We start from the raw sequence: 10,895 nt of genomic DNA on the forward strand, positions 1-10,895 counted from the left end.
TTCTGTCTTGGATACAATGTTTCTACCTTAGAAGTACATCTGTTGTATATCTCACTGAACTCTTATCCCACTTTACTATTTACAGTGTTTCATAGCTCGCACAGTGTACGTTATACCCGTTTTGACTTCAACATACTTTTCCTTTCACCTCATTCTCTTACCAATTTTCACCTATTCTATTTTCAAGTGTCATATATATTTGTGCCACACACATACATATATGTTAAAATAGGTGTGTGTCTATTTCTGAGAAAGGATTTTATATGTCACTTCTATAAGTGGAGCATTAAAAATCCTTCAAGGAGTAAGAATCATATAAGTTATTAAGAAATAAGCAGGAGCTCAGATCCTGTGTCCCCATGGCTGTGCTCTTACTCTGGCTGCTGTGCTGTCGGCCCTCACCTTCTCATACTAACAAGGCAGCATGAATAGGGAAGGAGGACATAGAAAGCAGAAACAGCATGTTTGAAATTAGGTCCTTCTCTTTGCAGTTTGTGCCTTGGAATTGGGGCGGAGGCTCTTTGAATCAGCTTACCTAACCTAGGTTTTAGGGGTTTGTTGTTTTAGTTTGTTTGTCTGTGTGCATGTATGCACTTCTCCCAGCCCCATGATGATGTAAGTAGCACTTACTTTTATATCATTAGTGACAGGAATATGTATTCCTTATCTGAAGGAAAATGGCCCTGCAGTGGCCTGTGTACTGGCTGTTTAACAACTGAAACTGAAACTACATTTTAAAGGAGACAGAGCCAGAAAATATCATCCTGAGTGAGGTAACCCAATCACAGAAAAACACACATGGTATGTACTCACTGATAAGTGGATATTAGCCCAAATGCTCAAATTACTCAAGATTCACAGACCACATGAAACTCAAGAAGGATGGCCAAAATGGGATGCTTCACTCCTTCTTTAAAAGGGCAACAGAAATATCCATAAGAGGAGATAAGGAGGCAAAGTTTAGAACAGAGGCTAAAGGAACGGCCATGCAGAACCTACCCCACATATGGCATATGGCATATATATATATATATATATATATATATATGGCATATATATACATATATATGTACATATACGTGTATATATATATATATATATATATATATATATATATATATATATATATATATATATATACAGCCACCAAAACTAGCTGACAGGAACTGGATATAGATCTCTCCTGAGAGACACAGCTCTGTATGTCAAATATGTCAAATACAGAGGCGAATGCTAGCAGCAAACCACTGAACTGAGAACGGTACCCCTGTTCGAGGAATTAGAGAAAGGACTGAAAGAGCTGAAGGGGGTTGAGACCCCATAAGAACAAAAATGCCAACCAACCAGAGCTTCCAGGGACTAAGTCACTACCCAAAGACTATACATGGACTGATCCTAGGCTCCAACTGCACAGGTAGCAATAAATAGCCCAGTAAGGGCACCAGTGGAAGGGGAAGCCCTTGGTCCTGCCAAGGTTGGACCCCTAGTGTAGGGGGTTATTGGAAGTGATGGTAATGGGGGGGTGGGTGGGGAGGGGAATACCCATACAGAAGAGGAGGAGGAGGAGTTGGGGGCTGATGGACAGGAAATCAGGAAAGGGAATAAGATTTGAAATGTAAATAAGAAATACCCAATTCAATAAAAATGGAAGAAAAAAATGTAAAAAAAAAAAAAGAGACAGAGCCATAGCATGAAGAAAACTATATTCCGGTGTAGCCACTAGGAATGCCTTGGGAAAGGCACCCAACCCAAAACACTGACAAGAAGAAAAGTTCTTCTACTAAGCCTTTGGAGTTTAGAGTTGTTAGGATGGTGTCTGGGGTCTGCTTCCCCCTTCTGGGTAGTGTATGCTGAGCTATACTGGAGGGATAGAAACTTAGCCCAGTCCGGGGGTACAGGCAGGATCTTGGTAAGTCATGAGTACATGGATAAAGAAAACACAGACCAAGAAACAGCTTCAGAGAACTGGTTCAGTTTATTGGGGGAACCATGGCTAGTCGAACCTTTGTGGGATGAGTAGGTGCTCTTGGGGTCAGTGTACATCATTGGCTGGAGCCAGGGTATTAGGGATGCTTCATTTAAATGAGAAGAAATTCCAGGTGCTGCTCAGCATGACCTAATAAGGGGAAAGAAATTGAACCTTGCTACTGGCTAGGTGACATCCTCTGGTGAGGCAAGGGTTGGGGGCACACATTTGACAGACATGGAGGCCTGGAGCAAGGTGGCAGTGAAGTGATCCTGTTCCTACCTTCCTTTAGATGAGATTTCCAGGAGTTGGGTTTGCCTCAGCCCCACTCTTCCTCCAGGCCTGCACCTCTCCATCCCACAGCTTCCTGGCCTCACATTAAAACAGCATCTGGCATTAATTACCCTAAGGACACCCATCCTAGGAATGTTTCAGAGGCATATTTTCCTTATCAGTAAAAGGAAAGTAGGCTAGGCTTCAGGAAAAATTAAATATAGCATTTCACCAGTGCCTGGTGCTTGGATTATTTAGTGAGCTATATGTAAGTTGGGAAGGTGACACTAAGATTTATCTAGCATGATTTATCCTGGAATTCAATCCCCAACCATGGAGGAGGAGAAGGAAGAGAAAAAAGAAAGGGGGAGAGAGAAGAAGGGAGGAAAACAATCTTGGTGGTTTGAATAGGAATGGACCCCATAGACTCATGTTTGAATGTTTGGCCAATAGGAACTGGCACTATTAGGAGGTGTGACTTAGTTGGAGGAAGTGTGTCACTGGCACGGTGAGCTTTGAGGTCTCCTGTCCTCAATCCACGCCCACTGTGACACAGTCTGGCACACATTCTCTTTCTGCTTTCTGTGGATCAAGCTGTAGAACTCCCTCTTATTAAAGAACTTAATAAGAACTGTTTAAGAATTGAAACAGCAAACCACTGAATTGAGAATAGGACCCCCGTTGAAGGAATCAGAGAAAGAACTGGAAGAGCGTGAAGGGGCTCGAGACCCCATATGTACAACAATGCCAACAACAGCTCTTTCTCCAGCACCACGTCTGTCTACCCACCATTGTTTTCCTCAATGATGATAATGGACTTAACCTCTGAGACTGTAAGCAAGCTCCAGTTAAATGTTGTCCTTTATAAGAGTTGCTGTGGTCATGGTGTCTCTTCACAGCAATAAAAATCCTCATTAATACAGTAGGGTTTCACCTTCTGGCTGTGGGGACATTCAGAGTAGACACAGCAGTCGCTGCCTCTGAAGAGAACAATTATGACACCTATGTCTAGGATTCTGTGCTCAGTATTTCAGAGGCCTCCAAGCAGACTACAGACTGTGAAGAAAGGTGCAGAATCTCTCATCAGTACAGAATGGATTCATCACAAATTTACCAGATCAAGAATTCCAGATAAAGTGTTTCAGCCTAGACCTGAAGATCATAAAAAATACAGTGGGGATCCCCAGAACCCCCATAAACTGCACATTGTTACAAGAATAAGAAGCACAAAGAGGCATCCATACTGGAAAAAGATACGATCAAGATGCTGGGACTGCAGAAGGCACAGAAGCCCTCAAATTCACTATGTATGTGCTGGAAATCAAAGGCAGGGTCCTCTGCAAGAGCAGCCAGAGTTCTTTATAAGAGCCAAATCAACTGATAGCTCCACTTAGCCAAGAAGAGCACTTCCTGGAATGCTGGGAGTTGTAGTTCTTTGGAAATAACAAGCCACATGTTTCTGCTCCCCTAATCAAGTTCCTTTACACCTAGTGTGCTTGATTGAACATAGGCAGGAGACAAGCCCTGAAGGAAACTGTGCACATGTCAAAATATATGCTTGTCCCTGATTGGACCTGGTGGTAAATGCAGTAAGGCATGGGGTTTGTCTTTTTAAAATTATTATTATGAAATTATTTTATTTATTTACATTTCAAATGTTGACCTCCTTCCTGTTCCACCCTCCCAGTGTTCTTCACCCCATCCCCTCTCCTCTTTGCCTCTGAGAGTGCTCCCCCATCCACTCACCCTCCTCCCTCACCCATTGTGATGGTTTGTATATGCTTGGCCAAGGAGTGGCACTATTAGAAGTTTGGCGCTGTTAGAGTAGGTGTGGTTTGTAGAAGTGTTACTGTGTATGTGGGCTTTAAAACCCTCATCCTAACTGCCAGGAAGTCAGTCTTCTGCTAGCAGCCTTCAGATGAAGACGTAGAACTCTCAGCTCTTCCTGCACCACGACTGCCTGGATTCTGCCATGCTTCTGCCTTGATGATAATGGATTGAACCTCTGAACCTGTAAGCCAACTCCAATTGAATGTTTTTATAAGAGTTCCCTTGGTCATGGTGTCTATTCACAGCAATAAAACCCAAACTAAGAAACCCACCCACTTGCATATCACCCCCTCCCCACTCCCAGCATCCTCCTTCCCTAGGGTATCAACTCTCTACAAGATTAGACACATCCTCTCCCACTGTGGCCAGACAAGGTAGTCCTCTGCTACATATGAGCTGGGGTGGGGGTGGAGCTGGGGGTGGTATCCACAGACCAAGTCCATGTATATGCTCTTTGGTGGCTTAGTCTCTGGGAACTCTGAGAAGTCCAGGTTAGTTGACACTGTTGTTCTTCGTATGGTGTTGCCATCCCCTTTGGCTCCTTCAATCCTTCCCCTAATTCTTCCATAGGGTTTTCTGACCTCAGTCCAATGGTTGGCTGTATCTTCATCTGTGTCAGTCAGCTGCTGATAGAGCCACTCAGAGGACAGCCATGCTAGGCTCCTGTCTGCAAGCACAGTATGGCATCAGCAATAGTGTCAGGGATGGACATGGGATGGATCCTAAATTGGGCAGACCATTGGATGCCCTTTCTTTCCTTCAGTCTCTGCTCCATTTTTGTCCCTGCAAGTCCCTGCATTTCTTTTAGACTTCAGGTAGTGGGTGGCCCCATCCCATTGTTGGGCATTTCAGCTAAGAGAAGGGGCTCCTCGTTGAGTCCTGGGAGCCTCTCATATCTCAGGTTTCAGGGACTTTTTAGAGGTTCCCCCATCCCTTACCCCCACAGTTGCATATTTCCATTCATTCTCCTGGCCCTCTGGGCTTCTCTCCTTTCTCCCTACTCCCCATACCTGATCCTTTCCCCCTTTTCCCCTCTCCCATCAAGGTCCTTCCCTCCCTCTGCCTCCCTGATTATTTTGTTCCCCCTTCTAAATGACACTGAAGTATCCACACTTGGGTCTTCCTTCTGGTTTAACTGATCAGTGGATATTATACATACTATTATATGAAATTATTAAAAACAATCCATGCTATCACCAGCTACTCCCAGGCAATGAGGTCTCCCGCCCCCATGGCTATCCCCAAGCAGCAGCCTGCCCAGTTTCCTGAAGTTTCTGCTGATGATGATCTGCTCTTATCTTACCAGGCCATCTGCCCACCCACCCCCATCCCCACTAGCCCCTGTGGCTAGCTCTAAACCACTAGCCTCTTATAATTAAGACTCCAGAGGCTTGTAATTTATCAGATTTGTACCAGTAAAATCTCAACTCCTACACAAAGAACTCAAAATTCAATTGATACAAGCTGCCCACCTAGATTGGATGACTGTGCCCTATAATTATTCTACTGCTCTTCTATGATATCCATAGCTACCTGTGGCTATTTCAAGTCACATGGATCCAGTTCATCTTCTTCCTCCATCTTTTCCTGTCCTTCTCTCCTCTGTCTCCTCCCTAAAACTTTTAGCCCTGCCTTCTTTTCCATTGCCCAATCACAGGTTCTAGCCTTATATTTCACTTGACTTTACATGTGTACAGACAGTATGTCCTTTTGTGTCTGGGTTACCTTACTCTGGATGGTATTTTCTAGTTCCAGCCATTTGTCTGAAAACTTCATGATGTCCTCATTTTTAATAGCTGAATAGTAATCCTTTGTGTAAATAAACCACACTTTTCTATATTCATTCTTCGGTTGAGGGACATCCGGATTGTTCACTGAGGCATCTCTCAGCCCTTTCGTGTATTCCATTACCTTCTTTAACATCCACATGCTCACCTACTGTCAGGAGCCATAACAGGACAAGCTAATAACTAGCAGGTGATCATCCTGAGATGGCCAGCCTCAGATTATTATATAATTTGTGACGAGTTCACCCTTATTAAGCAAGGCTATAGGGGACTCATTTTAGGAAAGATTCCTGCTATTAAAATGATTTTCCTGTTATTATTAAACACATATAACAATCATTAAGTAATAGCACACCCCTTTGGAGATGATCTCTGAAGATCTACGAAGATGTACTGGCTTGTAGTGAGCTATATAGACAAATAGATGACTTCTTAAGTCTTAATGATGATCCTATAAGAATTCCTAAAATTGTATCAGTGGTTATTAAGTTCTTTTATAGTGGGACTGCTATTAAATCCTTTTCTGATAGTCAAAACTGCAGTGAGAACTCTGCCAGTCTCCCAAGTGTCACCAGTTAATTGCTTTTCTATGGTAACCATACTTTCTCCTACTCAGAGCACATTTCAAGAGGTTGTAAAACAATTTACCAAAGGTCATGAAAAGGGAAATAATGATTTATTATAGGTCCTAGGACAGAGGATAAAATATTGACTGGGTTATCTATACAAAACTTCACTAATAACTTAGTAACGGTTTTTAAATCTTCAGTGAACCTGAAGAGTTGGAACAGGTAATGGATGTTTAGCCAGATAATTACTCCTAATGGATATGCATGTAAACATTCTCTATTGTAAATTTCTATTTCAATTTATCATTTGATTTTTTTGTGTGTGGACTCATGATGAACTCTGTAATGTGATCATGTATTCTGAAAGATGTATAAATGCTGAGGAGAAAGAGAAGACACAGAACTGAGCTGAGAAGAACTGAGCTGAGAGAGGAACTGAGCTGAGTTTTTAGACAGAGTACTTTTTAGACAGAACTGAACTCAAGAAGAACTCAGAAGTACAGGCATAGAATTGGGAGCAAAGACATTGAGAGTAAGAGCATTATTGGGACATCAGAGCAGGAGGAGAGAGCAAGAATAGGAGAATGCAGAGTGGAATAACTTAGAAACTATAGGTAACATAAAAAAACTAAAAGAACAACGTGCAAAATACAGAAGGAAAGAAGAAAAACAAAGAAGCTGCAGAGAGCAGAAGAGGCAGTCAGGCCTCTCCTTACCATGGGACAGAACAGGTCCTTTCTTAATAACAAGGCAGGCTTAGTCTTTTTTTTTTTTTCCTTTCTTTTTTCTTTTTTTCGGAGCTGAGGACCGAACCCAGGTCCCCAGCTTGCTAGGCAAATGCTCTACCACTGAGCTAAATCCCCAACCCCACTTTTTTTTTTAATTTTTTCTGTTTTGTTTTTTTTTTTAAGATTTATTTATTATATATAAGTACACTGTCGCTGTCTTCAGACACACCAGAAGAGGGCAACAGATCCCATTAGAGATGAGCCACTGTGTGGTTGCTGGGAATTGAACTCAGGACCTCTGGAAGACCAGTCAGTGCTCTTAACCACTGAGCCATCTCCCCAGCCCAGGCTTAGTCTTATTAAAAGGAACAAGCTTTTTTCTTTTCTTACAAACTTGGGTCTAATTTATTTAGCATTAAAAAGGTAGAATGGAAGCTTTTTCTTTCTCTATGCAATAAAGATTGACCTCATTTTTCATCCAGAATGAATGAGTTCTTTCTGCACAGGTGCTTGGTCTTTTGCTCCATATGCATATGTAAGTATGGATGTGTGTGTAAGTATGTAATTGTGAGAATGCATGCATGTGTATGTGTAAGAATGTAATTGTGAGAATGCTGAGCCCAACTGGTGAGTGGAAATGTATAAATATTCATTCACAAATCTGTATTTGAACTTATATAAGTTTATGCATATTTACATATGTAAAAATTTGTCCTTCTGCAGGCACTATTCACTTCTCTTGATTCAGTAGAAGTTTATTGCTCCAAACTTATCCCTAGCCTGACAAGGGAGATGCCTAGGCACAAAAGGGAAAAGGCTCTAGCAATTCTTCATTTACTTTATCTCCTGCTGTTTTAGAATGAGGTGCTAAGTGCCAGAGACTGCAGTTTCTGGCCTCAGAGGAACACAGAAGGCAGGTCAGCTACAGTCCCATAGTAACTTGGACATAGATAAGTAAATCAGCTACAGTAGCATAGTAACTTATACTTAGATAAGTTAACTTTTTATTACTATACAGCAACCCTAAGTATATCATAAGACAAAGCCTTACCCTCCACCAATGCTTTTCCTCCTCCTCTGACTCAAGAAGAACCAACAAGAAAAAAGAACCCCGTGGGGCTGTCCCCTCCCCATGACTTTGTTTCTGTCTAGTATTTTTGATCCCCAAAATTCTCTTTTTAGACAATGCCACTTCTTTGTTGCCATTTTCTTGTTCACCTTCTTTGGGAATTCAGAACTTATTAGAACTTTGCATTGGCCACACTCCAAACATATCATCTTCCCACCTTCTGTTCATAAATCTTCAGTGTCAGATTCATGCTCATGAGATGTGAATGGAGCTGGACATCTTTCTTGAGTTCTTCAACAACAGCTGATTGCTTCAAGAATTCCTTAAGGTGATACTGTCAGTTTATCAGTGTGGGTAACAAACCCATCTCTCATCCCCCATGGCAATGGAATCTTCCATCTTCTGATGGTGAAAATGGAAACAAGGGTTTTTTTCTTTTTTTTTTTTTTTTTTTGACTTCTGTCTTGATTTCCTTCCAGTCATCCCCTTAGTGGTAATTTTGATGTGCATTTACTTTTATGTCTCTTTTGCTTAACCCTTTCTCAGATCACTTTTAAAGTCAATGTTCTGGGCTCTAGAGATGAGTTACTCACTGGAGGATTTAGTCTGTGCATGTAGGTGAATGTACATTTTATAATGGGGGGGGGGCTTTGTCTTGGAGGAGCACACTGCCTTTTTAAAACTGAAGATGGAGAATTAACACTTTGGCATTAACATTAACATTCTGGCAGCTGGATCAGGTGTCATGTAGTGAAGAGAATCCACTTCTGATTTATCACCACTTGTTCTTTATTCATTCTTTATTCGGCTTTCTCCTCTAGACAAACAGAAAAGAACATGCTACCTCAAGACCTGGCCTTTGTTTTGTCTTTTTGAGACAGACCCGGGTCTCACTAGTAGCTGAGCTTGGCTTTGACCTCCAAATCTTCTTTAATGTACATTCTACCTCCCAATATCTGGGACTACAGCCCCGAGATAACGTCTCTAGTTCCAATTTTTATCTTTCTTCCCACTCCACCTTAAACTTTCCCATCAGTTAAGATGCATTTATACTAGCCCTAAGTGAGTCGTCTACAAGTGAATCTCAAAGCAGAAAAGGAGCTAAGATTCTGCTCTTCTCACAGGCTGGGGCTCACATGAAGTCTTCTTATAACCCAGTCAAACTAGGTTCTAGTTTCCTTTGTCAATCCCCAGATCTGAGAATACTACATTACTGAAGCAGAAACTACGTACCCTATATAGTTAGACAGTCTACTGAGGCATAGAGGACGACTTAGCACTGTCATCAAGCCACAACTAATTGATATTAGTACAACACTTCTCCTACTACAGAATTGAACAACACAGAAAACATTGAAGAATCAACCTAAAATTGACCAGGAAGCTTTTTCCCTGGAGGATTTGATCTCAGAAGTGTTACTCCTATCTGGATGAAGTTCCTTTTCTCTGCCAGTTACAGACATAAAAGTTGGGTACGAGCATGACAGATGTGGGGAAAGTCTCAAACATAGCAAACCGGAGCAGACAGAATCAGCTGTTCAATAAAAGGTTTTCATTGGGTGTGAGGAAACACAATAAACACATAATAGTCTCCTGTAGATATTAATCATAAAGTGCAGGATAACCATGCTACAATCCACAGACCCAAAGAAACTGGGTAGTAAAGACAGCCCAAGTGAGGATCTCACTCAGAAGGGGAAAGAAAATGGTCATCAGAGGTAGATGAAGAGAGGGAACTGGGTGTGAAAGGAGGTGGAGGGTAAGGGGTGTAAAAGAGAGGGCTGAGCGTGACAATGGAAATTGGTAGGGGTCATCTATGGGACTAGATCTAGAACTCACATCAAAGAAAAACAATCTCCTTAAACTTTCACATGTGTCAGCACGCACACAAGCTTACAAATAAATGTCAACAAAGAAGTTATCTTTTTGAGTGTCTGGCCAAAGATAATGTTAATGTTCAGTGGATGCATAAGCAGTTGTTAGGGGAGAAAGAAATTTCCTCAGTCTCATAATCACTGGCAATCACCAGTGTTTCTGATACCAACCCTAATACCCAAATTAAACTCAGAATCATTCTGTCTGTCACACACACACACACACACACACACACACACACACACACACAGATTCAAAGAGGAAATGAGAACTGAATGCATGTAAAATATGCTTTCTGAAAAACAAAAGTAGTCTTACGTCCTAGCTATAGGTACTACACACACACACACAAAATCATCCTGCCTACATAATTATTCAAGTTTTATTAAGCCTAAAGAAGTAATTGTTCCAGGGACAGCTTGTCAATCCTAGTTAAGCAGCTAGCCTGCTTCCTTCCGCACCATGTTGTGAACCAAACTACCTCCTTGGATTCATGGAACATGGTTTCCTGGAAAGCAGACCCTCTTCTCTGGTGAGGACTAGAGAACATACTCTGAGGTAAAAGTGGAGTTCAGTGTGCAGAACTGTGTAGAAACCCTCCTGTCTTTCTAAACCCTTATGGCTATCACCCCTTAACCTGCTAAAACAGCTAGGTATATGGACGAAGTGAACAACTGCGGCCTATCAGGCTGTCATGAACTGGACTGTGCTATCCATCACTCAGCTCATGGGAAACATCAATCAGAGACACTTCTACTTTCCCACTAAAACCACAGCTGTGTGGACATGTTTATCTCC

Source organism: Rattus norvegicus, chromosome 4, assembly GCF_021556685.1.
Source record: "Rattus norvegicus strain SHRSP/BbbUtx chromosome 4, alternate assembly SHRSP_T2T, whole genome shotgun sequence".
Lineage (NCBI taxonomy): Eukaryota > Metazoa > Chordata > Mammalia > Rodentia > Muridae > Rattus > Rattus norvegicus.